Here is a 27928-nt window from a genome sequence, read left to right as displayed (position 1 = left end):
TGAACTAATACTTTTTTGCTGAAACCTAATCATATTGTTTACTCTTCCTCGTAGCAGCTTACCAGGGTGATAGTATATTGCAAAAGAACCATTCCACTTCTTCACTGAAAAGAGTCATGCTGGTTACCCAAATGTGCTGCGTGTCATTTTATACAGCTTTCTTTATTGAAATTAAACTTGGACTGACTTGAAATATTCTCTTTCAAAATGATCGTTTTGAGCTGCTGTGAATTTTATTTCTAGAGGTGGTGACAGGCTTTCAGGTACGTGCTTAGGTCAAGGCCCTGTTCATGTCACTTGTATAAGCTAATTCAGGGAGCAAATTAGCAAGTCAAGAAATGGGAAGTCTGAACTACTGTCAAAGCAGTTTCATTCTCTTTTCAAATAATCCAAAAATACCATTGCAGCATAAAACAGAGTATTCAATAAAAGAAGAAAGGAGGTTTAACGGCAAAAAAGCACATCATAAGATATGAAACTTTGGAAATTATCAAGATATTGTTTGAAAAAACTCCTTTGATGGAAAGAAGATGAAGAACGGTATGGGATACTGTCCTGCGCACCTGTAATTGATATGTTCCACATCCATTCATACCACCTAACCCTAAACACCCAAACATATTGCAGTCAGTGACCATGTGGCCTAATGGATAAGGCATCTGACTTCGGATCAGAAGATTGAGGGTTCGAGTCCCTTCATGGTTGAGTCTTTTTCTCACAGCACCCAACTTATCTTTACATACAAACTGGAGGCACACTCTTACAATACTCCTTTCACTCTCACTCATTAAGAAAGCCCAATCCAAACTGCACAATCAGTCACATTATGCCTTCAGCATTGCTACTTTTCTGTCTTTCTGCCATACCAAAGTACCTCTTCATAAACGCTATGGATATGCAATATGTATGCAACAATATGACATGGCACAATCATTCTGAACAGAACTGAGGGTAGATTCAGTGCAGGGAGTGTGTGTGCGTGCAGAAAGCAGAAACTATGCATTCGTAGAAGCTCTATGATTTTCTCCAGGAATAATGCAAATTGTCCCTCAGAAAAAGTATAGTACTAGAGAAGAATCATAAAGGATTGACACAATTGCTGCCTTTGCTGTTGCCCCAGTTGTGTAATTTGTCAAGGACTGGTCTCTTGCAGATTGAGGCACCTAGTTGCAATTGTGTGGTAAAAATTACCCTTACAACCATTTTTTCTATAAACTTGAGATCTTTCTGAGATACTATCTCACAGACTTCTTATGAATGAGGAACTCTGAAATTGTCACATTCCAATTTGTACGTCCTTAAAACCATGCTGGTTATTCAAATGGGCAGATTGTTTTGTAAATTCCTTTCTGTCTCGAGTTGTAGCTATATTGATACAGAGGCATAATTGTTTGAATGATATATATTGGTTTGGTTGAAGTATGTTAGTAGAGGTGGTGATAGGCTTTCTGTGTCTGTCTGAGAGCAAGGACCGGTTAACATCTTTTTCCAAGAGCCATTTGTTGTGAAAGGTATCAGGCAAAGGAGTATGTATTGTCATGTGGTTCTCTGATTGCTTCTGTCCACTTGCCAAAAGTTCCAAGGCCCTATTATAACATAAAAACGGTACCTTTGAAGTGGTGGGTGGTTGAGGTTTAAGATGGTCAGTTTAATTAAAGACAGAAAAGTGAAACGAATGACTACGGAAATACTCTATGTGGCCATGAACTGAGATGAAAGGATGATTTTGGAACTCTGTCTTGCAGATTACCCTCAATGCCGCAATGGATAGGGCACTACTCTCACAGACCAGGGTGTGTAAGTTTAAGTCTATCTGAGGTGCACACCCTGAACTAATACTTTTTTGCTGTAACGTAATCATATTGTTTACTCTTCCTCGTAGCAGCTTACCAGGGTGATAGTATATTGCAACAGAACCATTCCACTTCTTCACTGAAAAGAGTCATGCTGGTTACCCAAATGTGCAGCGTGTCATTTTATACAGCTTTCTTTATTGAAATTAAACTTGGACTCACTTGAAATATTCTCTTTCAAAATGATTGTTTTGAGCTGCTGTGAATTTTATTTCTAGAGGTGGTGACAGGCTTTCAGGTACGTGCTTAGGTCAAGGCCCTGTTCATGTCACTTGTATAAGCTAATTCAGGGAGCAAATTAGCAAGTCAAGAAATGGGAAATCTGAACTACTGTCAAAGCAGTTTCATTCTCTTTTCAAATAATCCAAAAATACCATTGCAGCATAAAACAGAGTATTCAATAAAAGAAGAAAGGAGGTTTAATGGCAAAAAAGCACATCATAAGATATGAAACTTTGGAAATTATCAAGATATTGTTTGAAAAAACTCCTTTGATGGAAAGAAGATGAAGAACGGTATGGGATCCTGTCCTGCGCACCTGTAATTGATATGTTCCACATAAATTCATACCACCTAACCCTAAACACCCAAACATATTGCAGTCAGTGACCATGTGGCCTAATGGATAAGGCATCTGACTTCGGATCAGAAGATTGAGGGTTCGAGTTCCTTCATGGTTGAGTCGTTTTCTCACAGCACCCAACTTATCTTTACATACAAACTGGAGGCACACTCTTACAATACTCCTTTCACTCTCACTCATTAAGAAAGCCCAATCCAAACTGCACAATCAGTCACATTATGCCTTCAGCATTGCTACTTTTCTGTCTTTCTGCCATACCAAAGTACCTCTTCATAAACGCTACGGATATGCAATACGTATGCAACAATATGACATGGCACAATCATTCTGAACAGAACTGAGGGTAGATTCAGTGCAGGGAGTGTGTGTGCGTGCAGAAAGCAGAAACTATGCATTCGTAGAAGCTCTATGATTTTCTCCAGGAATAATGCAAATTGTCCCTCAGAAAAAGTATAGTACTAGAGAAGAATCATAAAGGATTGACACAATTGCTGCCTTTGCTGTTGCCCCAGTTGTATAATTTGTCAAGGACTGGCAACTTGCAGATTGAGGCACCTAGTTGCAATTGTGTGGTAAAAATTACCCTTACAACCATTTTTTCTATAAACTTGAGATCTTTCTGAGATACTATCTCACAGACTTCTTATGAATGAAGAACTCTGAAATTGTCACATTCCAATTTGTACGTCCTTAAAACCATGCTGGTTATTCAAATGGGCAGATTGTTTTGTAAATTCCTTTCTGTCTCGAGTTGTAGCTATATTGATACAGAGGCATAATTGTTTGAATGATATATATTGGTTTGGTTGAAGTATGTTAGTAGAGGTGGTGATAGGCTTTCTGTGTCTGACTGAGAGCAAGGACCGGTTAACGTCTTTTTCCAAGAGCCGTTTGTTGTGAAAGGTATCAGGCAAAGGAGTATGTATTGTCATGTGGTTCTCTGATTGCTTCTGTCCACTTGCCAAAAGTTCCAAGGCCCTATGATAGCACAAAAACGGTAAGATTGAAGTGGTGGGTGCCGGAGGTTTAAAATGGTCAGTTTAATTAAAGACAGAAAAGTGAAACGAATGATTGCAGAAATACTGTATGTGGCCATGAACTGAGATGAAAGGATGATTATGGAACTCTGTCTTGCAGATTACCCTCAATGCCGCAATGTATAGGGCACTACTCTCACAGACCAGGGTGTGTAAGTTTAAGTCTATCTGAGGTGCACACCCTGAACTAATACTTTTTTGCTGAAACCTAATCATATTGTTTACTCTTCCTCGTAGCAGCTTACCAGGGTGATAGTATATTGCAAAAGAACCATTCCACTTCTTCACTGAAAAGAGTCATGCTGGTTACCCAAATGTGCAGCGTGTCATTTTATGCAGCTTTCTTTATTGAAATTAAACTTGGACTCACTTGAAATATTCTCTTTCAAAATGATCGTTTTGAGCTGCTGTGAATTTTATTTCTAGAGGTGGTGACAGGCTTTCAGGTACGTGCTTAGGTCAAGGCCCTGTTCATGTCACTTGTATAAGCTAATTCAGGGAGCAAATTAGCAAGTCAAGAAATGGGAAGTCTGAACTACTGTCAAAGCAGTTTCATTCTCTTTTCAAATAATCCAAAAATACCATTGCAGCATAAAACAGAGTGTTCAATAAAAGAAGAAAGGAGGTTTAACGGCAAAAAAGCACATCATAAGATATGAAACTTTGGAAATTATCAAGATATTGTTTGAAAAAACTCCTTTGATGGAAAGAAGATGAAGAACTGTATGGGATCCTGTCCTGCGCACCTGTAATTGATATGTTCCACATCCATTCATACCACCTAACCCTAAACACCCAAACATATCGCAGTCAGTGACCATGTGTCCTAATGGATAAGGCGTCTGACTTCGGATCAGAAGATTGAGGGTTCGAGTCCTTTCATGGTTGAGTCTTTTTCTCACAGCACCCAACTTATCTTTACATACAAACTGGACGCACACTCTTACAATACTCCTTTCACTCTCACTCAATAAGAAAGCCCAATGCAAACTGCACAATCAGTCACATTATGCCTTCAGCATTGCTACTTTTCTGTCTTTCTGCCATACCAAAGTACCTCTTCATAAACGCTACAGATATGCAATACGTATGCAACAATATGACATGGCACAATCATTCTGAACAGAACTGTGGGAAGATTCAGTGCAGGGAGTGTGTGTGCGTGCAGAAAGCAGAAACTATGCATTCGTAGAAGCTCTATGATTTTCTCCAGGAATAATGCAAATTGTCCCTCATAAAAAGTATAGTACTAGAGAAGAATCATAAAGGATTGACACAATTGCTGCCTTTGCTGTTGCCCCAGTTGTGTAATTTGTCAAGGACTGGTCTCTTGCAGATTGAGGCACCTAGCTGCAATTGTGTGGTAAAAATTACCCTTACAAACATTTTTTCTATAAACTTGAGATCTTTCTGAGATACTATCTCACAGACTTCTTATGAATGAGGAACTCTGAAATTGTCACATTCCAATTTGTACGTCCTTAAAACCATGCTGGTTATTCAAATGGGCAGATTGTTTTGTAAATTCCTTTCTGTCTCGAGTTGGAGCTATATTTATACAGAGGCATAATTGTTTGAATGATATATATTGGTTTGGTTGAAGTATGTTAGTAGAGGTGGTGATAGGCTTTCTGTGTCTGTCTGAGAGCAAGGACCGGCTAACGTCTTTTTCCAAGAGCAGTTTGTTGTGAAAGGTATCAGGCAAAGGAGTATGTATTGTCATGTGGTTCTCTGACTGCTTCTGTCCACTTGCCAAATGTTCCAAGGCCCTATGATAGCACAAAAACGGTAAGATTGAAGTTGTGGGTGCCGGAGATTTAAAATGGTCAGTTTAATTAAAGACAGAAAAGTGAAACGAATGACTACGGAAATACTCTATGTGGCCATGAACTGAGATGAAAGGATGATTTTGGAACTCTGTCTTGCAGATTACCCTCAATGCCGCAATGGATAGGGCACTACTCTCACAGACCAGGGTGTGTAAGTTTAAGTCTATCTGAGGTGTTGATAGAGCGTTCCGTACTAATAATTTACCTGTACTTGGACGCTCTTTAGACCGATGAATCTTTTGGCTAAGTGGGACTCTCTTCACCCGAGATCAGTCAATTTAATCAAATCAATAATCAATAACGAACATAAGCAATACCCTGATCAACATAACACTTAACAATTAATCCAGAATACATTTCGGCGAACCCTGACCTTTCAGTCAGGAATAACCACACCAGTTTATTCAAAGTTAGTGAATTTATTTCCCTATATTAACAAAGCTAGCACAACATAGATGTGTCTTAACACCAAATGATAAACGTAAATGAACATTAATAGCTGTCAATAACGACGAAACAGGTGCAATCTATGCAGCATTTGAATAACAAGGCATTCGATAATAGCAATGCAAATCACTAATACTATAATCTGTAATGAGCTAATTGCATACATTTAGTCAGCATAACAAGGTCTCAAATTGCATTGTGCAACAAAAGGAATCCTAATCAAACCTCAAATTAGCATCGGCATGTGGGACTTCATGCAAAAACAATTTAGCAACATTAATTTTGAAAACTCCTAACTAGGGCTCTTATAAAAAATCAGCAGTTGGTTACCTAAAAGAAACACAATGCAATTGTACAATTTCCTTTCATATTTACCAATTACAATCGGCATTCAAGGAAGTCTTCGTCTCACAGGTACCGTTTCTCGATCAGCATGGGACGGGGCAAAGGGGCAGGGGTGGACGGGGCAATTTGCCTCACGGCGGCAAGATAAACTACTACTTCATGTAAGGGATCAAAGTTAAAGTCTCTAGGGCAAGAATCATTTAAGTCTCTTTCTCTCGATTAGAGAAAGCATCAAAGTCTCTTTCAAAATGGCGTCGCAGCAAGGTGGGCCATAATAGCTGCAATGTCCTGCAAAATGGCGGGTATCGGGCTGGTAATGGCTGCCTTCTTCTCGTGCACCTGGTTTAAATAGACAACAGTTCAAATCCAGTAGGGTCTTCCATTGGAGGGTTCATAGGTTAGCTTCAAATTGTCCAATCAAAAACGACAGTTCTCAAGCTTTTACTTAAGCATACATTATCCTTGGAGACGGGTACGCAAGTTGCAACATTTTATACCAATTAACTCATTTTCAGAGCTTCCATTGTCCGCACCTGCAGATCGACCTTGGAGCAAAGAGAAAAATGCCAAGCTGGCACGAAACCTTAAGATAAGCATGTGAACGATCTCAGTGGAAAAGTACAGCTTCAAGCAGAAATACACGTTTATTAGCACATTGGAAAAATACGAGCATCTAAATCGTGAGACCAGGCAACTAGGCCGAAGCCTCCACTAAAGTAATGCTAAGCTAAAACATTTCGAACAAGCAAATCATAGCACACGTTTACGATTATGTCGGATTAGTGCACTTCTAATACATCACGTTATATAAAGCACGCTTATAAATGTTGGCAAACTACTCTAAGGGCACATTTTGTCCCCGTACAATATTTATTAGTTCGGTTAAAGTCACACATGATTATTTCTACACTACGTTTATGCGCTAATAAATGTAAAACCTTCATTTTAGCTTCATCAGTGCACACCCTGAACTAATACTTTTTTGCTGTAACGTAATCATATTGTTTACTCTTCCTCGTAGCAGCTTACCAGGGTGATAGTATATTGCAACAGAACCATTCCACTTCTTCACTGAAAAGAGTCATGCTGGTTACCCAAATGTGCAGCGTGTCATTTTATACAGCTTTCATTATTGAAATTAAACTTGGACTCACTTGAAATATTCTCTTTCAAAATGATTGTTTTGAGCTGCTGTGAATTTTATTTCTAGAGGTGGTGACAGGCTTTCAGGTACGTGCTTAGGTCAAGGCACTGTTCATGTCACTTGTATAAGCTAATTCAGGGAGCAAATTAGCAAGTCAAGAAATGGGAATTCTGAACTACTGTCAAAGCAGTTTCATTATCTTTTCAAATAATCCAAAAATACCATTGCAGCATAAAACAGAGTATTCAATCAAAGAAGAAAGGAGGTTTAGTGGCAAAAAAGCACATCATAAGATATGAAACTTTGGAAATTATCAAGATATTGTTTGAAAAAACTCCTTTGATGGAAAGAAGATGAAGAACGGTATGGGATCCTGTCCTGCGTACCTCTAATTGATATGTTCCACATCCATTCATACCATCTAACCCTAAACACCCAAACATACTGCAGTAAGTGACCATGTGGCCAAATGGATAAGGCATCTGACTTCGGATCAGAAGATTGAGGTTTCGAGTCCCTTCATGGTTGAGTCTTTTTCTCACAGCACCCAACTTATCTTTACATACAAACTGGAGGCACACTCTTACAATACTCCTTTCACTCTCATTCATTAAGAAAGCCCAATGCAAACTGCACAATCAGTCACATTATGCCTTCAGCATTGCTACTTTTCTGTCTTTCTGCCATACCAAAGTACCTCTTCATAAAGGCTACGGATATGCAATACGAATGCAACAATATGACATGGCACAATCATTCTGAACAGAACTGAGGGTAGATTCAGTGCAGGGAGTGTGTGTGCGTGCAGAAAGCAGAAACTATGCATTCGTAGAAGCTCTATGATTTTCTCCAGGAATAATGCAAAGTGTCCCTCAGAAAAAGTATAGTACTAGAGAAGAATCATAAAGGATTGACACAATTGCTGCCTTTGCTGTTGCCCCAGTTGTGTAATTTGTCAAGGACTGGTCTCTTGCAGATTGAGGCACCTAGTTGCAATTGTGTGGTAAAAATTACCCTTACAACAATTTTTTCTATAAACTTGAGATCTTTCTGAGATACTATCTCACAGACTTCTTATGAATGAGGAACTCTGAAATTGTCACATTCCAATTTGTACGTCCTTAAAACCATGCTGGTTATTCAAATGGGCAGATTGTTTTGTAAATTCCTTTCTGTCTCGAGTTGTAGCTATATTGATACAGAGGCATAATTGTTTGAATGATATATATTGGTTTGGTTGAAGTATGTTAGTAGAGGTGGTGATAGGCTTTCTGTGTCTGTCTGAGAGCAAGGACCGGTTAACGTCTTTTTCCAAAAGCCGTTTGTTGTGAAAGGTATCAGGCAAAGGAGTATGTATTGTCATGTGGTTCTCTGATTGCTTCTGTCCACTTGCCAAAAGTTCCAAGGCCCTATTATAACATAAAAACGGTAACTTTGAAGTGGTGGGTGGTGGAGGTTTAAGATGGTCAGTTTAATTAAAGACAGAAAAGTGAAACGAATGACTACGGAAATACTCTATGTGGCCATGAACTGAGATGAAAGGATGATTTTGGAACTCTGTCTTGCAGATTACCCTCAATGCCGCAATGGATAGGGCACTACTCTCACAGACCAGGGTGTGTAAGTTTAAGTCTATCTGAGGTGCACACCCTGAACTAATACTTTTTTGCTGTAACGTAATCATATTGTTTACTCTTCCTCGTAGCAGCTTACCAGGGTGATAGTATATTGCAACAGAACCATTCCACTTCTTCACTGAAAAGAGTCATGCTGGTTACCCAAATGTGCAGCGTGTCATTTTATACAGCTTTCTTTATTGAAATTAAACTTGGACTCACTCGAAATATTCTCTTTCAAAATGATTGTTTTGAGCTGCTGTGAATTTTATTTCTAGAGGTGGTGACAGGCTTTCAGGTACGTGCTTAGGTCAAGGCCCTGTTCATGTCACTTGTATAAGCTAATTCAGGGAGCAAATTAGCAAGTCAAGAAATGGGAATTCTGAACTACTGTCAAAGCAGTTTCATTATCTTTTCAAATAATCCAAAAATACCATTGCAGCATAAAACAGAGTATTCAATAAAAGAAGAAAGGAGGTTTAATGGCAAAAAAGCACATCATAAGATATGAAACTTTGGAAATTATCAAGATATTGTTTGAAAAAACTCCTTTGATGGAAAGAAGATGAAGAACGGTATGGGATCCTGTCCTGTGCACCTCTAATTGATATGTTCCACATCCATTCATACCATCTAACCCTAAACACCCAAACATACTGCAGTAAGTGACCATGTGGCCTAATGGATAAGGCATCTGACTTCGGATCAGAAGATTGAGGGTTCGAGTCCCTTCATGGTTGAGTCTTTTTCTCACAGCACCCAACTTATCTTTACATACAAACTGGAGGCACACTCTTACAATACTCCTTTCACTCTCATTCATTAAGAAAGCCCAATGCAAACTGCACAATCAGTCACATTATGCCTTCAGCATTGCTACTTTTCTGTCTTTCTGCCATACCAAAGTACCTCTTCATAAACGCTACGGATATGCAATACGTATGCAACAATATGACATGGCACAATCATTCTGAACAGAACTGAGGGTAGATTCAGTGCAGGGAGTGTGTGTGCGTGCAGAAAGCAGAAACTATGCATTCGTAGAAGCTCTATGATTTTCTCCAGGAATAATGCAAATTGTCCCTCAGAAAAAGTATAGTACTAGAGAAGAATCATAAAGGATTGACACAATTGCTGCCTTTGCTGTTGCCCCAGTTGTGTAATTTGTCAAGGACTGGTCTCTTGCAGATTGAGGCACCTAGTTGCAATTGTGTGGTAAAAATTACCCTTACAACAATTTTTTCTATAAACTTGAGATCTTTCTGAGATACTATCTCACAGACTTCTTATGAATGAGGAACTCTGAAATTGTCACATTCCAATTTGTACGTCCTTAAAACCATGCTGGTTATTCAAATGGGCAGATTGTTATGTAAATTCCTTTCTGTCTCGAGTTGTAGCTATATTGATACAGAGGCATAATTGTTTGAATGATATATATTGGTTTGGTTGAAGTATGTTAGTAGAGGTGGTGATAGGCTTTCTGTGTCTGTCTGAGAGCAAGGACCGGTTAACGTCTTTTTCCAAGAGCTGTTTGTTGTGAAAGGTATCAGGCAAAGGAGTATGTATTGTCATGTGGTTCTCTGATTGCTTCTGTCCACTTGCCAAAGGTTCCAAGGCCCTATTATAACATAAAAACGGTAACTTTGAAGTGGTGGGTGGTGGAGGTTTTAGATGGTCAGTTTAATTAAAGACAGAAAAGTGAAACGAATGACTACGGAAATACTCTATGTGGCCATGAACTGAGATGAAAGGATGATTTTGGAACTCTGTCTTGCAGATTACCCTCTATGCCGCAATGGATAAGGCACTACTCTCACAGACCAGGGTGTGTAAGTTTAAGTCTATCTGAGGTGCACACCCTGAACTAATACTTTTTTGCTGAAACCTAATCATATTGTTTACTCTTCCTCGTAGCAGCTTACCAGGGTGATAGTATATTGCAAAAGAACCATTCCACTTCTTCACTGAAAAGAGTCATGCTGGTTACCCAAATGTGCAGCGTGTCATTTTATACAGCTTTCTTTACTGAAATTAAACTTGGACTCACTTGAAATATTCTCTTTCAAAATGATCGTTTTGAGCTGCTGTGAATTTTATTTCTAGAGGTGGTGAAAGGCTTTCAGGTACGTGCTTAGGTCAAGGCCCTGTTCATGTCACTTGTATAAGCTAATTCAGGGAGCAAATTAGCAAGTCAAGAAATGGGAAGTCTGAACTACTGTCAAAGCAGTTTCATTCTCTTTTCAAATAATCCAAAAATACCATTGCAGCATAAAACAGAGTATTCAATAAAAGAAGAAAGGAGGTTTAACTGCAAAAAAGCACATCATAAGATATGAAACTTTGGAAATTATCAAGATATTGTTTGAAAAAACTCCTTTGATGGAAAGAAGATGAAGAACGGTATGGGATCCTGTCCTGCGCACCTGTAATTGATATGTTCCACATCCATTCATACCACCTAACCCTAAACACCCACACATATTGCAGTCAGTGACCATGTGGCCTAATGGATAAGGCATCTGACTTCGGATCAGAAGATTGAGGGTTCGAGTCCCTTCATGGTTGAGTCTTTTTCTCACAGCACCCAACTTATCTTTACATACAAACTGGAGGCACACTCTTACAATACTCCTTTCACTCTCACTCATTAAGAAAGCCCAATCCAAACTGCACAATCAGTCACATTATGCCTTCAGCATTGCTACTTTTCTGTCTTTCTGCCATACCAAAGTACCTCTTCATAAACGCTACGGATATGCAATACGTATGCAACAATATGACATGGCACAATCATTCTGAACAGAACTGAGGGTAGATTCAGTGCAGGGAGTGTGTGTGCGTGCAGAAAGCAGAAACTATGCATTCGTAGAAGCTCTATGATTTTCTCCAGGAATAATGCAAATTGTCCCTCAGAAAAAAGTATAGTACTAGAGAAGAATCATAAAGGATTGACACAATTGCTGCCTTTGCTGTTGCCCCAGTTGTGTAATTTGTCAAGGACTGGTAACTTGCAGATTGAGGCACCTAGTTGCAATTGTGTGGTAAAAATTACCCTTACAACCATTTTTTCTATAAACTTGAGATCTTTCTGAGATACTATCTCACAGACTTCTTATGAATGAGGAACTCTGAAATTGTCACATTCCAATTTGTACGTCCTTAAAACCATGCTGGTTATTCAAATGGGCAGATTGTTTTGTAAATTCCTTTCTGCCTCGAGTTGTAGCTATATTGATACAGAGGCATAATTGTTTGAATGATATATATTGGTTTGGTTGAAGTATGTTAGTAGAGGTGGTGATAGGCTTTCTGTGTCTGACTGAGAGCAAGGACCGGTTAACGTCTTTTTCCAAGAGCCGTTTGTTGTGAAAGGTATCAGGCAAAGGAGTATGTATTGTCATGTGGTTCTCTGATTGCTTCTGTCCACTTGCCAAAAGTTCCAAGGCCCTATTAAAACATAAAAACGGTAACTTTGAAGTGGTGGGTGGTGGAGGTTTAAGATGGTCAGTTTAATTAAAGACAAAAAAGTGAAACGAATGACTACGGAAATACTCTATGTGGCCATGAACTGAGATGAAAGGATGATTTTTGAACTCTGTCTTGCAGATTACCCTCAATGTCGCAATGGATAGGGCACTACTCTCACAGACCGGGGTGTGTAAGTTTAAGTCTATCTGAGGTGCACACCCTGAACTAATACTTTTTTGCTGAAACCTAATCATATTGTTTACTCTTCCTCGTAGCAGCTTACCAGGGTGATAGTATATTGCAAAAGAACCATTCCACTTCTTCACTGAAAAGAGTCATGCTGGTTACCCAAATGTGCTGCGTGTCATTTTATACAGCTTTCTTTATTGAAATTAAACTTGGACTGACTTGAAATATTCTCTTTCAAAATGATCGTTTTGAGCTGCTGTGAATTTTATTTCTAGAGGTGGTGACAGGCTTTCAGGTACGTGCTTAGGTCAAGGCCCTGTTCATGTCACTTATATAAGCTAATTCAGGGAGCAAATTAGCAAGTCAAGAAATGGGAAGTCTGAACTACTGTCAAAGCAGTTTCATTCTCTTTTCAAATAATCCAAAAATACCATTGCAGCATAAAACAGAGTATTCAATAAAAGAAGAAAGGAGGTTTAACGGCAAAAAAGCACATCATAAGATATGAAACTTTGGAAATTATCAAGATATTGTTTGAAAAAACTCCTTTGATGGAAAGAAGATGACGAACGGTATGGGATACTGTCCTGCGCACCTGTAATTGATATGTTCCACATCCATTCATACCACCTAACCCTAAACACCCAAACATATTGCAGTCAGTGACCATGTGGCCTAATGGATAAGGCATTTGACTTCGGATCAGAAGATTGAGGGTTCGAGTCCCTTCATGGTTGAGTCTTTTTCTCACAGCACCCAACTTATCTTTACATACAAACTGGAGGCACACTCTTACAATACTCCTTTCACTCTCACTCATTAAGAAAGCCCAATCCAAACTGCACAATCAGTCACATTATGCCTTCAGCATTGCTACTTTTCTGTCTTTCTGCCATACCAAAGTACCTCTTCATAAACGCTATGGATATGCAATATGTATGCAACAATATGACATGGCACAATCATTCTGAACAGAACTGAGGGTAGATTCAGTGCAGGGAGTGTGTGTGCGTGCAGAAAGCAGAAACTATGCATTCGTAGAAGCTCTATGATTTTCTCCAGGAATAATGCAAATTGTCCCTCAGAAAAAGTATAGTACTAGAGAAGAATCATAAAGGATTGACACAATTGCTGCCTTTGCTGTTGCCCCAGTTGTGTAATTTGTCAAGGACTGGTCTCTTGCAGATTGAGGCACCTAGTTGCAATTGTGTGGTAAAAATTACCCTTACAACCATTTTTTCTATAAACTTGAGATCTTTCTGAGATACTATCTCACAGACTTCTTATGAATGAGGAACTCTGAAATTGTAACATTCCAATTTGTACGTCCTTAAAACCATGCTGGTTATTCAAATGGGCAGATTGTTTTGTAAATTCCTTTCTGTCTCGAGTTGTAGCTATATTGATACAGAGGCATAATTGTTTGAATGATATATATTGGTTTGGTTGAAGTATGTTAGTAGAGGTGGTGATAGGCTTTCTGTGTCTGTCTGAGAGCAAGGACCGGTTAACATCTTTTTCCAAGAGCCATTTGTTGTGAAAGGTATCAGGCAAAGGAGTATGTATTGTCATGTGGTTCTCTGATTGCTTCTGTCCACTTGCCAAAAGTTCCAAGGCCCTATTATAACATAAAAACGGTAACTTTGAAGTGGTGGGTGGTGGAGGTTTAAGATGGTCAGTTTAATTAAAGACAGAAAAGTGAAACGAATGACTACGGAAATACTCTATGTGGCCATGAACTGAGATGAAAGGATGATTTTGGAACTCTGTCTTGCAGATTACCCTCAATGCCGCAATGGATAGGGCACTACTCTCACAGACCAGGGTGTGTAAGTTTAAGTCTATCTGAGGTGCACACCCTGAACTAATACTTTTTTGCTGTAACGTAATCATATTGTTTACTCTTCCTTGTAGCAGCTTACCAGGGTGATAGTATATTGCAACAGAACCATTCCACTTCTTCACTGAAAAGAGTCATGCTGGTTACCCAAATGTGCAGCGTGTCATTTTATACAGCTTTCTTTATTGAAATTAAACTTGGACTCACTTGAAATATTCTCTTTCAAAATGATTGTTTTGAGCTGCTGTGAATTTTATTTCTAGAGGTGGTGACAGGCTTTCAGGTACGTGCTTAGGTCAAGGCCCTGTTCATGTCACTTGTATAAGCTAATTCAGGGAGCAAATTAGCAAGTCAAGAAATGGGAAGTCTGAACTACTGTCAAAGCAGTTTCATTCTCTTTTCAAATAATCCAAAAATACCATTGCAGCATAAAACAGAGTATTCAATAAAAGAAGAAAGGAGGTTTAATGGCAAAAAAGCACATCATAAGATATGAAACTTTGGAAATTATCAAGATATTGTTTGAAAAAACTCCTTTGATGGAAAGAAGATGAAGAACGGTATGGGATCCTGTCCTGCGCACCTGTAATTGATATGTTCCACATCCATTCATACCACCTAACCCTAAACACCCAAACATATTGCAGTTAGTGACCATGTGGCCTAATGGATAAGGCATCTGACTTCGGATCAGAAGATTGAGGGTTCGAGTTCCTTCATGGTTGAGTCTTTCTCTCACAGCACCCAACTTATCTTTACATACAAACTGGAGGCACACTCTTACAATACTCCTTTCACTCTCACTCATTAAGAAAGCCCAATCCAAACTGCACAATCAGTCACATTATGCCTTCAGCATTGCTACTTTTCTGTCTTTCTGCCATACCAAAGTACCTCTTCATAAACGCTACGGATATGCAATACGTATGCAACAATATGACATGGCACAATCATTCTGAACAGAACTGTGGGAAGATTCAGTGCAGGGAGTGTGTGTGCGTGCAGAAAGCAGAAACTATGTATTCGTAGAAGCTCTATGATTTTCTCCAGGAATAATGCAAATTGTCCCTCAGAAAAAGTATAGTACTAGAGAAGAATCATAAAGGATTGACATAATTGCTGCCTTTGCTGTTGCCCCAGTTGTGTAATTTGTCAAGGACTGGTCTCTTGCAGATTGAGGCACCTAGTTGCAATTGTGTGGTAAAAATTACCCTTACAAACATTTTTTCTATAAACTTGAGATCTTTCTGAGATACTATCTCACAGACTTCTTATGAATGAGGAACTCTGAAATTGTCACATTCCAATTTGTACGTCCTTAAAACCATGCTGGTTATTCAAATGGGCAGATTGTTTTGTAAATTCCTTTCTGTCTCGAGTTGGATCTATATTTATACAGAGGCATAATTGTTTGAATGATATATATTGGTTTGGTTGAAGTATGTTAGTAGAGGTGGTGATAGGCTTTCTGTGTCTGTCTGAGAGCAAGGACCGGCTAACGTCTTTTTCCAAGAGCAGTTTGTTGTGAAAGGTATCAGGCAAAGGAGTATGTATTGTCATGTGGTTCTCTGACTGCTTCTGTCCACTTGCCAAATGTTCCAAGGCCCTATGATAGCACAAAAACGGTAAGATTGAAGTTGTGGGTGCCGGAGATTTAAAATGGTCAGTTTAATTAAAGACAGAAAAGTGAAACGAATGACTACGGAAATACTCTATGTGGCCATGAACTGAGATGAAAGGATGATTTTGGAACTCTGTCTTGCAGATTACCCTCAATGCCGCAATGGATAGGGCACTACTCTCACAGACCAGGGTGTGTAAGTTTAAGTCTATCTGAGGTGCTGATAGAGCGTTCCGTACTAATAATTTACCTGTACTTGGACGCTCTTTAGGCCGATGAATCTTTTGGCTAAGTGGGACTCTCTTCACCCGAGATCAGTCAATTTAATCAAATCAATAATCAATAACGAACATAAGCAATACCCTGATCAACATAACACTTAACAATTAATCCAGAATACATTTCGGCGAACCCTGACCTTTCAGTCAGGAATAACCACACCAGTTTATTCAAAGTTAGTGAATTTATTTCCCTATATTAACAAAGCTAGCACAATATAGATGTGTCTTAACACCAAATGATAAACGTAAATGAACATTAATAGCTGTCCATAACGACGAAACAGGTGCAATCTATGCAGCATTTGAATAACAAGGCATTCGATAATAGCAATGCAAATCACTAATACTTTAATCTGTAATGAGCTAATTGCATACATTTAGTCAGCATAACAAGGTCTCAAATTGCATTGTGCAACAAAAGGAATCCTCATCTAACCTCAAATTAGCATCGGCATGTGGGACTTCATGCAAAAACAATTTAGCAACATTAATTTTGAAAACTCCTAACTAGGGCTCTTATCAAAAATCAGCAGATGGTTACCTAAAAGAAACACAATGCAATTGTACAATTTCCTTTCATATTTACCAATTACAATCAGCATGCAAGGAAGTCTTCGTCTCACAGGTACCGTTTCTCGATCAGCATGGGACGGGGCAAAGGGGCAGGGGTGGACGGGGCAATTTGCCTCACGGCGGCAAGATAAACTACTACTTCATGTAAGGGATCAAAGTTAAAGTCTCTAGGGCAAGAATCATTTAAGTCTCTTTCTCTCGATTAGAGAAAGCATCAAAGTCTCTTTCAAAATGGCGTCGCAGCAAGGTGGGCCATAATAGCTGCAATGTCCTGCAAAATGGCGGGTATCGGGCTGGTAATGGCTGCCTTCTTCTCGTGCACCTGTTTTAAATAGACAACAGTTCAAATCCAGTAGGGTCTTCCATTGGAGGGTTCATAGGTTAGCTTCAAATTGTCCAATCAAAAACGACAGTTCTCAAGCTTTTACTTAAGCATACATTATCCTTGGAGACGGGTACGCAAGTTGCAACATTTTATACCAATTAACTCATTTTCAGAGCTTCCATTGTCCGCACCTGCAGATCGACCTTGGAGCAAAGAGAAAAATTCCAAGCTGGCACGAAACCTTAAGATAAGCATGTGAACGATCTCAGTGGAAAAGTACAACTTCAAGCAGAAATACACGTTTATTAGCACATTGGAAAAATACGAGCATCTAAATCGTGAGACCAGGCAACTAGGCCGAAGCCTCCACTAAAGTAATGCTAAGCTAAAACATTTCGAACAAGCAAATCATAGCACACGTTTACGATTATGTCTGATTGGTGCACTTCTAATACATCACGTTATATAAAGCACGCTTATAAATGTTGGCAAACTACTCTAAGGGCACATTTTGTCCCCGTACAATCTTTATTAGTTCGGTTAAAGTCACACATGATTATTTCTACACTACGTTTATGCGCTAATAAATGTAAAACCTTCATTTCAGCTTCATCAGTGCACACCCTGAACTAATACTTTTTTGCTGTAACGTAATCATATTGTTTACTCTTCCTCGTAGCAGCTTACCAGGGTGATAGTATATTGCAACAGAACCATTCCACTTCTTCACTGAAAAGAGTCATGCTGGTTACCCAAATGTGCAGCGTGTCATTTTATACAGCTTTCTTTATTGAAATTAAACTTGGACTCACTTGAAATATTCTCTTTCAAAATGATTGTTTTGAGCTGCTGTGAATTTTATTTCTAGAGGTGGTGACAGGCTTTCAGGTACGTGCTTAGGTCAAGGCCCTGTTCATGTCACTTGTATAAGCTAATTCAGGGAGCAAATTAGCAAGTCAAGAAATGGGAATTCTGAACTACTGTCAAAGCAGTTTCATTATCTTTTCAAATAATCCAAAAATACCATTGCAGCATAAAACAGAGTATTCAATAAAAGAAGAAAGGAGGTTTAATGGCAAAAAAGCACATCATAAGATATGAAACTTTGGAAATTATCATGATATTGTTTGAAAAAACTCCTTTGATGGAAAGAAGATGAAGAACGGTATGGGATCCTGTCCTGCGCACCTCTAATTGATATGTTCCACATCCATTCATACCATCTAACCCTAAACACCCAAACATACTGCAGTAAGTGACCATGTGGCCTAATGGATAAGGCATCTGACTTCGGATCAGAAGATTGAGGGTTCGAGTCCCTTCATGGTTGAGTCTTTTTCTCACAGCACCCAACTTATCTTTACATACAAACTGGAGGCACACTCTTACAATACTCCTTTCACTCTCATTCATTGAGAAAGCCCAATGCAAACTGCACAATCAGTCACATTATGCCTTCAGCATTGCTACTTTTCTGTCTTTCTGCCATACCAAAGTACCTCTTCATAAACGCTACGGATATGCAATACGTATGCAACAATATGACATGGCACAATCATTCTGAACAGAACTGAGGGTAGATTCAGTGCAGGGAGTGTGTGTGCGTGCAGAAAGCAGAAACTATGCATTCGTAGAAGCTCTATGATTTTCTCCAGGAATAATGCAAAGTGTCCCTCAGAAAAAGTATAGTACTAGAGAAGAATCATAAAGGATTGACACAATTGCTGCCTTTGCTGTTGCCCCAGTTGTGTAATTTGTCAAGGACTGGTCTCTTGCAGATTGAGGCACCTAGTTGCAATTGTGTGGTAAAAATTACCCTTATAACAATTTTTTCTATAAACTTGAGATCTTTCTGAGATACTATCTCACAGACTTCTTATGAATGAGGAACTCTGAAATTGTCACATTCCAATTTGTACGTCCTTAAAACCATGCTGGTTATTCAAATGGGCAGATTGTTTTGTAAATTCCTTTCTGTCTCGAGTTGTAGCTATATTGATACAGAGGCATAATTGTTTGAATGATATATATTGGTTTGGTTGAAGTATGTTAGTAGAGGTGGTGATAGGCTTTCTGTGTCTGTCTGAGAGCAAGGACCGGTTAACGTCTATTTCCAAGAGCCGTTTGTTGTGAAAGGTATCAGGCAAAGGAGTATGTATTGTCATGTGGTTCTCTGATTGCTTCTGTCCACTTGCCAAAAGTTCCAAGGCCCTATTATAACACAAAAACGGTAACTTTGAAGTGGTGGGTGGTGGAGGTTTAAGATGGTCAGTTTAATTAAAGACAAAAAAGTGAAACGAATGACTACGGAAATACCCTATGTGGCCATGAACTGAGATGAAAGGATGATTTTTGAACTCTGTCTTGCAGATTACCCTCAATGTCGCAATGGATAGGGCACTACTCCCACAGACCGGGGTGTGTAAGTTTAAGTCTATCTGAGGTGCACACCCTGAACTAATACTTTTTTGCTGAAACCTAATCATATTGTTTACTCTTCCTCGTAGCAGCTTACCAGGGTGATAGTATATTGCAAAAGAACCATTCCACTTCTTCACTGAAAAGAGTCATGCTGGTTACCCAAATGTGCAGCGTGTCATTTTATACAGCTTTCTTTATTGAAATTAAACTTGGACTCACTTGAAATATTCTCTTTCAAAATGATCGTTTTGAGCTGCTGTGAATTTTATTTCTAGAGGTGGTGACAGGCTTTCAGGTACGTGCTTAGGTCAAGGCCCTGTTCATGTCACTTGTATAAGCTAATTGAGGGAGCAAATTAGCAAGTCAAGAAATGGGAAGTCTGAACTACTGTCAAAGCAGTTTCATTCTCTTTTCAAATAATCCAAAAATACCATTGCAGCATAAAACAGAGAATTCAATAAAAGAAGAAAGGAGGTTTAACGGCAAAAAAGCACATCATAAGATATGAAACTTTGGAAATTATCAAGATATTGTTTGAAAAAACTCCTTTGATGGAAAGAAGATGAAGAACGGTATGGGATCCTGTCCTGCGCACCTGTAATTGATATGTTAAACATCCATTCATTCCACCTAACCCTAAACACCCAAGCATATTGCACTCAGTGTACATGTGGCCTACTGGATAAGGCATCTGACTTCAGATCAGAAGATTGAGGGTTTGAGTCCCTTCATGGTTGAGTCTTTTTCTCACAGCACCCAACTTATCTTTACATACAAACTGGAGGCACACTCTTACAATACTCCTTTCACTCTCACTCATTAGGAAAGCCCAATGCAAACTGCACAATCAGTCACATTATGCCTTCAGCATTGCTACTTTTCTGTCTTTCTGCCATACCAAAGTACCTCCTCATAAACGCTACGGATATGCAAAACGTATGCAACAATATGACATGGCACAATCATTCTGAACAGAACTGTGGGTAGATTCAGTGCAGGGAGTGTGTGTGCGTGCAGAAAGCAGAAACTATGCATGCATAGAAGCTCTAGGATTTTCTCCAGGAATAATGCAAATTGTCCCTCAGAAAAAGTATAGTACTAGAGAAGAATCATAAAGGATTGACACAATTGCTGCCTTTGCTGTTGCCCCAGTTGTGTAATCTGTCAAGGACTGGTCTCTTGCAGATTGAGGCACCTAGTTGCAATTGTGTGGTAAAAATTACCCTTACAACCATTTTTTCTATAAACTTGAGATCTTTCTGAGATACTATCTCACAGACTTCTTATGAATGAGGAACTCTGAAATTGTCACATTCCAATTTGTACGTCCTTAAAACCATGCTGGTTATTCAAATGGGAAGATTGTTTTGTAAATTCCTTTCTGTCCTGAGTTGTAGCTATATTGATACAGAGGCATAATTGTTTGAATGATATATATTGGTTTGGTTGAAGTATGTTAGTAGAGGTGGTGATAGGCTTTCTGTGTCTGTCTGAGAGCAAGGACCGGTTAACGTCTTTTTCCAAGAGCAGTTTGTTGTGAAAGGTATCAGGCAAAGGAGTATGCATTGTGATGTGGTTCTCTGACTGCTTCTGTCCACTTGCCAAAAGTTCCAAGGCCCTATGATAGCACAAAAACGGTAAGATTGAAGTGGTGGGTGCCGGAGGTTTAAAATGGTCAGTTTAATTAAAGACAGAAAAGTGAAACGAATGATTGCAGAAATACTGTATGTGGCCATGAACTGAGATGAAAGGATGATTTTGGAACTCTGTCTTGCAGATTACCCTCAATGCCGCAATGTATAGGGCACTACTCTCACAGACCAGGGTGTGTAAGTTTAAGTCTATCTGAGGTGCACACCCTGAACTAATACTTTTTTGCTGAAACCTAATCATATTGTTTACTCTTCCTCGTAGCAGCTTACCAGGGTGATAGTATATTGCAAAAGAACCATTCCACTTCTTCACTGAAAAGAGTCATGCTGGTTACCCAAATGTGCAGCGTGTCATTTTATGCAGCTTTCTTTATTGAAATTAAACTTGGACTCACTTGAAATATTCTCTTTCAAAATGATCGTTTTGAGCTGCTGTGAATTTTATTTCTAGAGGTGGTGACAGGCTTTCAGGTACGTGCTTAGGTCAAGGCCCTGTTCATGTCACTTGTATAAGCTAATTCAGGGAGCAAATTAGCAAGTCAAGAAATGGGAAGTCTGAACTACTGTCAAAGCAGTTTCATTCTCTTTTCAAATAATCCAAAAATACCATTGTAGCATAAAACAGAGTGTTCAATAAAAGAAGAAAGGAGGTTTAACGGCAAAAAAGCACATCATAAGATATGAAACTTTGGAAATTATCAAGATATTGTTTGAAAAAACTCCTTTCATGGAAAGAAGATGAAGAACGGTATGGGATCCTGTCCTGCACACCTGTAATTGATATGTTCCACATCCATTCATACCACCTAACCCTAAACACCCAAACATATTGCAGTCAGTGACCATGTGTCCTAATGGATAAGGCGTCTGACTTCGGATCAGAAGATTGAGGGTTCGAGTCCTTTCATGGTTGAGTCTTTTTCTCACAGCACCCAACTTATCTTTACATACAAACTGGAGGCACACTCTTACAATACTCCTTTCACTCTCACTCAATAAGAAAGCCCAATGCAAACTGCACAATCAGTCACATTATGCCTTCAGCATTGCTACTTTTCTGTCTTTCTGCCATACCAAAGTACCTCTTCATAAACGCTACAGATATGCAATACGTATGCAACAATATGACATGGCACAATCATTCTGAACAGAACTGTGGGAAGATTCAGTGCAGGGAGTGTGTGTGCGTGCAGAAAGCAGAAACTATGCATTCGTAGAAGCTCTATGATTTTCTCCAGGAATAATGCAAATTGTCCCTCAGAAAAAGTATAGTACTAGAGAAGAATCATAAAGGATTGACACAATTGCTGCCTTTGCTGTTGCCCCAGTTGTGTAATTTGTCAAGGACTGGTCTCTTGCAGATTGAGGCACCTAGTTGCAATTGTGTGGTAAAAATTACCCTTACAACCATTTTTTCTATAAACTTGAGATCTTTCTGAGATACTATCTCACAGACTTCTTATGAATGAGGAACTCTGAAATTGTCACATTCCAATTTGTACGTCCTTAAAACCATGCTGGTTATTCAAATGGGCAGATTGTTTTGTAAATTCCTTTCTGTCTCGAGTTGGAGCTATATTTATACAGAGGCATAATTGTTTGAATGATATATATTGGTTTGGTTGAAGTATGTTAGTAGAGGTGGTGATAGGCTTTCAGTGTCTGTCTGAGAGCAAGGACCGGCTAACGTCTTTTTCCAAGAGCAGTTTGTTGTGAAAGGTATCAGGCAAAGGAGTATGTATTGTCATGTGGTTCTCTGACTGCTTCTGTCCACTTGCCAAATGTTCCAAGGCCCTATGATAGCACAAAAACGGTAAGATTGAAGTGGTGGGTGCCGGAGATTTAAAATGGTCAGTTTAATTAAAGACAGAAAAGTGAAACGAATGACTACGGAAATACTCTATGTGGCCATGAACTGAGATGAAAGGATGATTTTGGAACTCTGTCTTGCAGATTACCCTCAATGCCGCAATGTATAGGGCACTACTCTCACAGACCAGGGTGTGTAAGTTTAAGTCTATCTGAGGTGCACACCCTGAACTAATACTTTTTTGCTGAAACCTAATCATATTGTTTACTCTTCCTCGTAGCAGCTTACCAGGGTGATAGTATATTGCAAAAGAACCATTCCACTTCTTCACTGAAAAGAGTCATGCTGGTTACCCAAATGTGCAGCGTGTCATTTTATGCAGCTTTCTTTATTGAAATTAAACTTGGACTCACTTGAAATATTCTCTTTCAAAATGATCGTTTTGAGCTGCTGTGAATTTTATTTCTAGAGGTGGTGACAGGCTTTCAGGTACGTGCTTAGGTCAAGGCCCTGTTCATGTCACTTGTATAAGCTAATTCAGGGAGCAAATTAGCAAGTCAAGAAATGGGAAGTCTGAACTACTGTCAAAGCAGTTTCATTCTCTTTTCAAATAATCCAAAAATACCATTGTAGCATAAAACAGAGTGTTCAATAAAAGAAGAAAGGAGGTTTAACGGCAAAAAAGCACATCATAAGATATGAAACTTTGGAAATTATCAAGATATTGTTTGAAAAAACTCCTTTCATGGAAAGAAGATGAAGAACGGTATGGGATCCTGTCCTGCACACCTGTAATTGATATGTTCCACATCCATTCATACCACCTAACCCTAAACACCCAAACATATTGCAGTCAGTGACCATGTGTCCTAATGGATAAGGCGTCTGACTTCGGATCAGAAGATTGAGGGTTCGAGTCCTTTCATGGTTGAGTCTTTTTCTCACAGCACCCAACTTATCTTTACATACAAACTGGAGGCACACTCTTACAATACTCCTTTCACTCTCACTCAATAAGAAAGCCCAATGCAAACTGCACAATCAGTCACATTATGCCTTCAGCATTGCTACTTTTCTGTCTTTCTGCCATACCAAAGTACCTCTTCATAAACGCTACAGATATGCAATACGTATGCAACAATATGACATGGCACAATCATTCTGAACAGAACTGTGGGAAGATTCAGTGCAGGGAGTGTGTGTGCGTGCAGAAAGCAGAAACTATGCATTCGTAGAAGCTCTATGATTTTCTCCAGGAATAATGCAAATTGTCCCTCAGAAAAAGTATAGTACTAGAGAAGAATCATAAAGGATTGACACAATTGCTGCCTTTGCTGTTGCCCCAGTTGTGTAATTTGTCAAGGACTGGTCTCTTGCAGATTGAGGCACCTAGTTGCAATTGTGTGGTAAAAATTACCCTTACAACCATTTTTTCTATAAACTTGAGATCTTTCTGAGATACTATCTCACAGACTTCTTATGAATGAGGAACTCTGAAATTGTCACATTCCAATTTGTACGTCCTTAAAACCATGCTGGTTATTCAAATGGGCAGATTGTTTTGTAAATTCCTTTCTGTCTCGAGTTGGAGCTATATTTATACAGAGGCATAATTGTTTGAATGATATATATTGGTTTGGTTGAAGTATGTTAGTAGAGGTGGTGATAGGCTTTCAGTGTCTGTCTGAGAGCAAGGACCGGCTAACGTCTTTTTCCAAGAGCAGTTTGTTGTGAAAGGTATCAGGCAAAGGAGTATGTATTGTCATGTGGTTCTCTGACTGCTTCTGTCCACTTGCCAAATGTTCCAAGGCCCTATGATAGCACAAAAACGGTAAGATTGAAGTGGTGGGTGCCGGAGATTTAAAATGGTCAGTTTAATTAAAGACAGAAAAGTGAAACGAATGACTACGGAAATACTCTATGTGGCCATGAACTGAGATGAAAGGATGATTTTGGAACTCTGTCTTGCAGATTACCCTCAATGCCGCAATGGATAGGGCACTACTCTCACAGACCAGGGTGTGTAAGTTTAAGTCTATCTGAGGTGCTGATAGAGCGTTCCGTACTAATAATTTACCTGTACTTGGACGCTCTTTAGGCCGATGAATCTTTTGGCTAAGTGGGACTCTCTTCACCCGAGATCAGTCAATTTAATCAAATCAATAATCAATAACGAACATAAGCAATACCCTGATCAACATAACACTTAACAATGAATCCAGAATACATTTCGGCGAACCCTGACCTTTCAGTCAGGAATAACCACACCAGTTTATTCAAAGTTAGTGAATTTATTTCCCTATATTAACAAAGCTAGCACAATATAGATGTGTCTTAACACCAAATGATAAACGTAAATGAACATTAATAGCTGTCCATAACGACGAAACAGGTGCAATCTATGCAGCATTTGAATAACAAGGCATTCGATAATAGCAATGCAAATCACTAATACTATAATCTGTAATGAGCTAATTGCATACATTTAGTCAGCATAACAAGGTCTCAAATTGCATTGTGCAACAAAAGGAATCCTCATCTAACCTCAAATTAGCATCGGCATGTGGGACTTCATGCAAAAACAATTTAGCAACATTAATTTTGAAAACTCCTAACTAGGGCTCTTATCAAAAATCAGCAGTTGGTTACCTAAAAGAAACACAATGCAATTGTACAATTTCCTTTCATATTTACCAATTACAATCAGCATGCAAGGAAGTCTTCGTCTCACAGGTACCGTTTCTCGATCAGCATGGGACGGGGCAAAGGGGCAGGGGTGGACGGGGCAATTTGCCTCACGGCGGCAAGATAAACTACTACTTCATGTAAGGGATCAAAGTTAAAGTCTCTAGGGCAAGAATCATTTAAGTCTCTTTCTCTCGATTAGAGAAAGCATCAAAGTCTCTTTCAAAATGGCGTCGCAGCAAGGTGGGCCATAATAGCTGCAATGTCCTGCAAAATGGCGGGTATCGGGCTGGTAATGGCTGCCTTCTTCTCGTGCACCTGTTTTAAATAGACAACAGTTCAAATCCAGTAGGGTCTTCCATTGGAGGGTTCATAGGTTAGCTTCAAATTGTCCAATCAAAAACGACAGTTCTCAAGCTTTTACTTAAGCATACATTATCCTTGGAGACGGGTACGCAAGTTGCAACATTTTATACCAATTAACTCATTTTCAGAGCTTCCATTGTCCGCACCTGCAGATCGACCTTGGAGCAAAGAGAAAAATGCCAAGCTGGCACCAAACCTTAAGATAAGCATGTGAACGATCTCAGTGGAAAAGTACAGCTTCAAGCAGAAAAAAAAGTTTATTAGCACATTGGAAAAATACGAGCATCTAAATCGTGAGACCAGGCAACTAGGCCGAAGCCTCCACTAAAGTAATGCTAAGCTAAAACATTTCGAACAAGCAAATCATAGCACACGTTTACGATTATGTCGGATTAGTGCACTTCTAATACATCACGTTATATAAAGCACGCTTATAAATGTTGGCAAACTACTCTAAGGGCACATTTTGTCCCCGTACAATCTTTATTAGTTCGGTTAAAGTCACACATGATTATTTCTACACTACGTTTATGCGCTAATAAATGTAAAACCTTCATTTCAGCTTCATCAGTGCACACCCTGAACTAATACTTTTTTGCTGTAACGTAATCATATTGTTTACTCTTCCTCGTAGCAGCTTACCAGGGTGATAGTATATTGCAACAGAACCATTCCACTTCTTCACTGAAAAGAGTCATGCTGGTTACCCAAATGTGCAGCGTGTCATTTTATACAGCTTTCTTTATTGAAATTAAACTTGGACTCACTTGAAATATTCTCTTTCAAAATGATTGTTTTGAGCTGCTGTGAATTTTATTTCTAGAGGTGCTGACAGGCTTTCAGGTACGTGCTTAGGTCAAGGCCCTGTTCATGTCACTTGTATAAGCTAATTCAGGGAGCAAATGAGCAAGTCAAGAAATGGGAATTCTGAACTACTGTCAAAGCAGTTTCATTATCTTTTCAAATAATCCAAAAATACCATTGCAGCATAAAACAGAGTATTCAATAAAAGAAGAAAGGAGGTTTAATGGCAAAAAAGCACATCATAAGATATGAAACTTTGGAAATTATCAAGATATTGTTTGAAAAAACTCCTTTGATGGAAAGAAGATGAAGAACGGTATGGGATCCTGTCCTGCGCACCTGTAATTGATATGTTCCACATCCATTCATACAACCTAACCCTAAACACCCAAACATATTGCAGTCAGTGACCAAGTGGCCTAATGGATAAGGCGTCTGACTTCTGTTCAGAAGATTGAGGGTTCGAGTCCCTTCATGGTTGAGTCTTTTTCTCACAGCACCCAACTTATCTTTACATACAAACTGGAAACACACTCTTACAATACTCCTTTCACTCTCACTCATTAAGAAAGCCCAATGCAAACTGCACAATCAGTCACATAATGCCTTCAGCATTGCTACTATTCTGTCTTTCTGCCATACCAAAGTACCTCTTCGTAAACGCTACGGATATGAAATACGTATGCAACAATATGACATGGCACAATCATTCTGAACAGAACTGTGGGTAGATTCAGTGCAGGGAGTGTGTGTGCGTGCAGAAAGCAGAAACTATGCATGCGTAGAAGCTCTATGATTTTCTCCAGGAATAATGCAAATTGTCCCTCAGAAAAAGTATAGTACTAGAGAAGAATCATAAAGGATTGACACAATTGCTGCCTTTGCTGTGGCCCCAGTTGTGTAATCTGTCAAGGACTGGTCTCTTGTAGATTGAGGCACCTAGTTGCAATTGTGTGGTAAAAATTACCCTTACAACCATTTTTTCTACAAACTTGAGATCTTTCTGAGATACTATCTCACAGACTTCTTATGAATG

General features: G+C 39.1%; 7 non-coding genes across 7 annotated transcripts; all 7 read left to right on the top strand.

Annotated features, from left to right (window-relative positions):
- Positions 1-632: 632 nt before the first annotated feature.
- Positions 633-705, top strand: TRNAR-UCG (transfer RNA arginine (anticodon UCG)). Its single transcript has one exon. It is a non-coding gene; the product is annotated as a tRNA-Arg (tRNA).
- Positions 706-2460: 1755 nt separating this feature from the next.
- On the top strand, positions 2461-2533 carry TRNAR-UCG (transfer RNA arginine (anticodon UCG)). Its single transcript has one exon. It is a non-coding gene; the product is annotated as a tRNA-Arg (tRNA).
- Positions 2534-9521: 6988 nt separating this feature from the next.
- Positions 9522-9594, top strand: TRNAR-UCG (transfer RNA arginine (anticodon UCG)). The gene has a single exon. It is a non-coding gene; the product is annotated as a tRNA-Arg (tRNA).
- Positions 9595-11349: 1755 nt separating this feature from the next.
- TRNAR-UCG (transfer RNA arginine (anticodon UCG)) lies at positions 11350-11422 on the top strand. The gene has a single exon. It is a non-coding gene; the product is annotated as a tRNA-Arg (tRNA).
- A 1756-nt stretch (positions 11423-13178) lies between these two features.
- TRNAR-UCG (transfer RNA arginine (anticodon UCG)) lies at positions 13179-13251 on the top strand. The gene has a single exon. It is a non-coding gene; the product is annotated as a tRNA-Arg (tRNA).
- Positions 13252-15006: 1755 nt separating this feature from the next.
- On the top strand, positions 15007-15079 carry TRNAR-UCG (transfer RNA arginine (anticodon UCG)). The gene has a single exon. It is a non-coding gene; the product is annotated as a tRNA-Arg (tRNA).
- A 3332-nt stretch (positions 15080-18411) lies between these two features.
- TRNAR-UCG (transfer RNA arginine (anticodon UCG)) lies at positions 18412-18484 on the top strand. Its single transcript has one exon. It is a non-coding gene; the product is annotated as a tRNA-Arg (tRNA).
- The last annotated feature ends 9444 nt before the right edge of the window (positions 18485-27928 follow it).

The sequence above is a fragment of the Pleurodeles waltl genome, chromosome 4_1 (genome assembly GCF_031143425.1).
Source record: "Pleurodeles waltl isolate 20211129_DDA chromosome 4_1, aPleWal1.hap1.20221129, whole genome shotgun sequence".
Taxonomy (NCBI): Eukaryota; Metazoa; Chordata; class Amphibia; order Caudata; family Salamandridae; genus Pleurodeles; species Pleurodeles waltl.
This window is presented reverse-complemented; position numbering and strand designations above follow the sequence as displayed.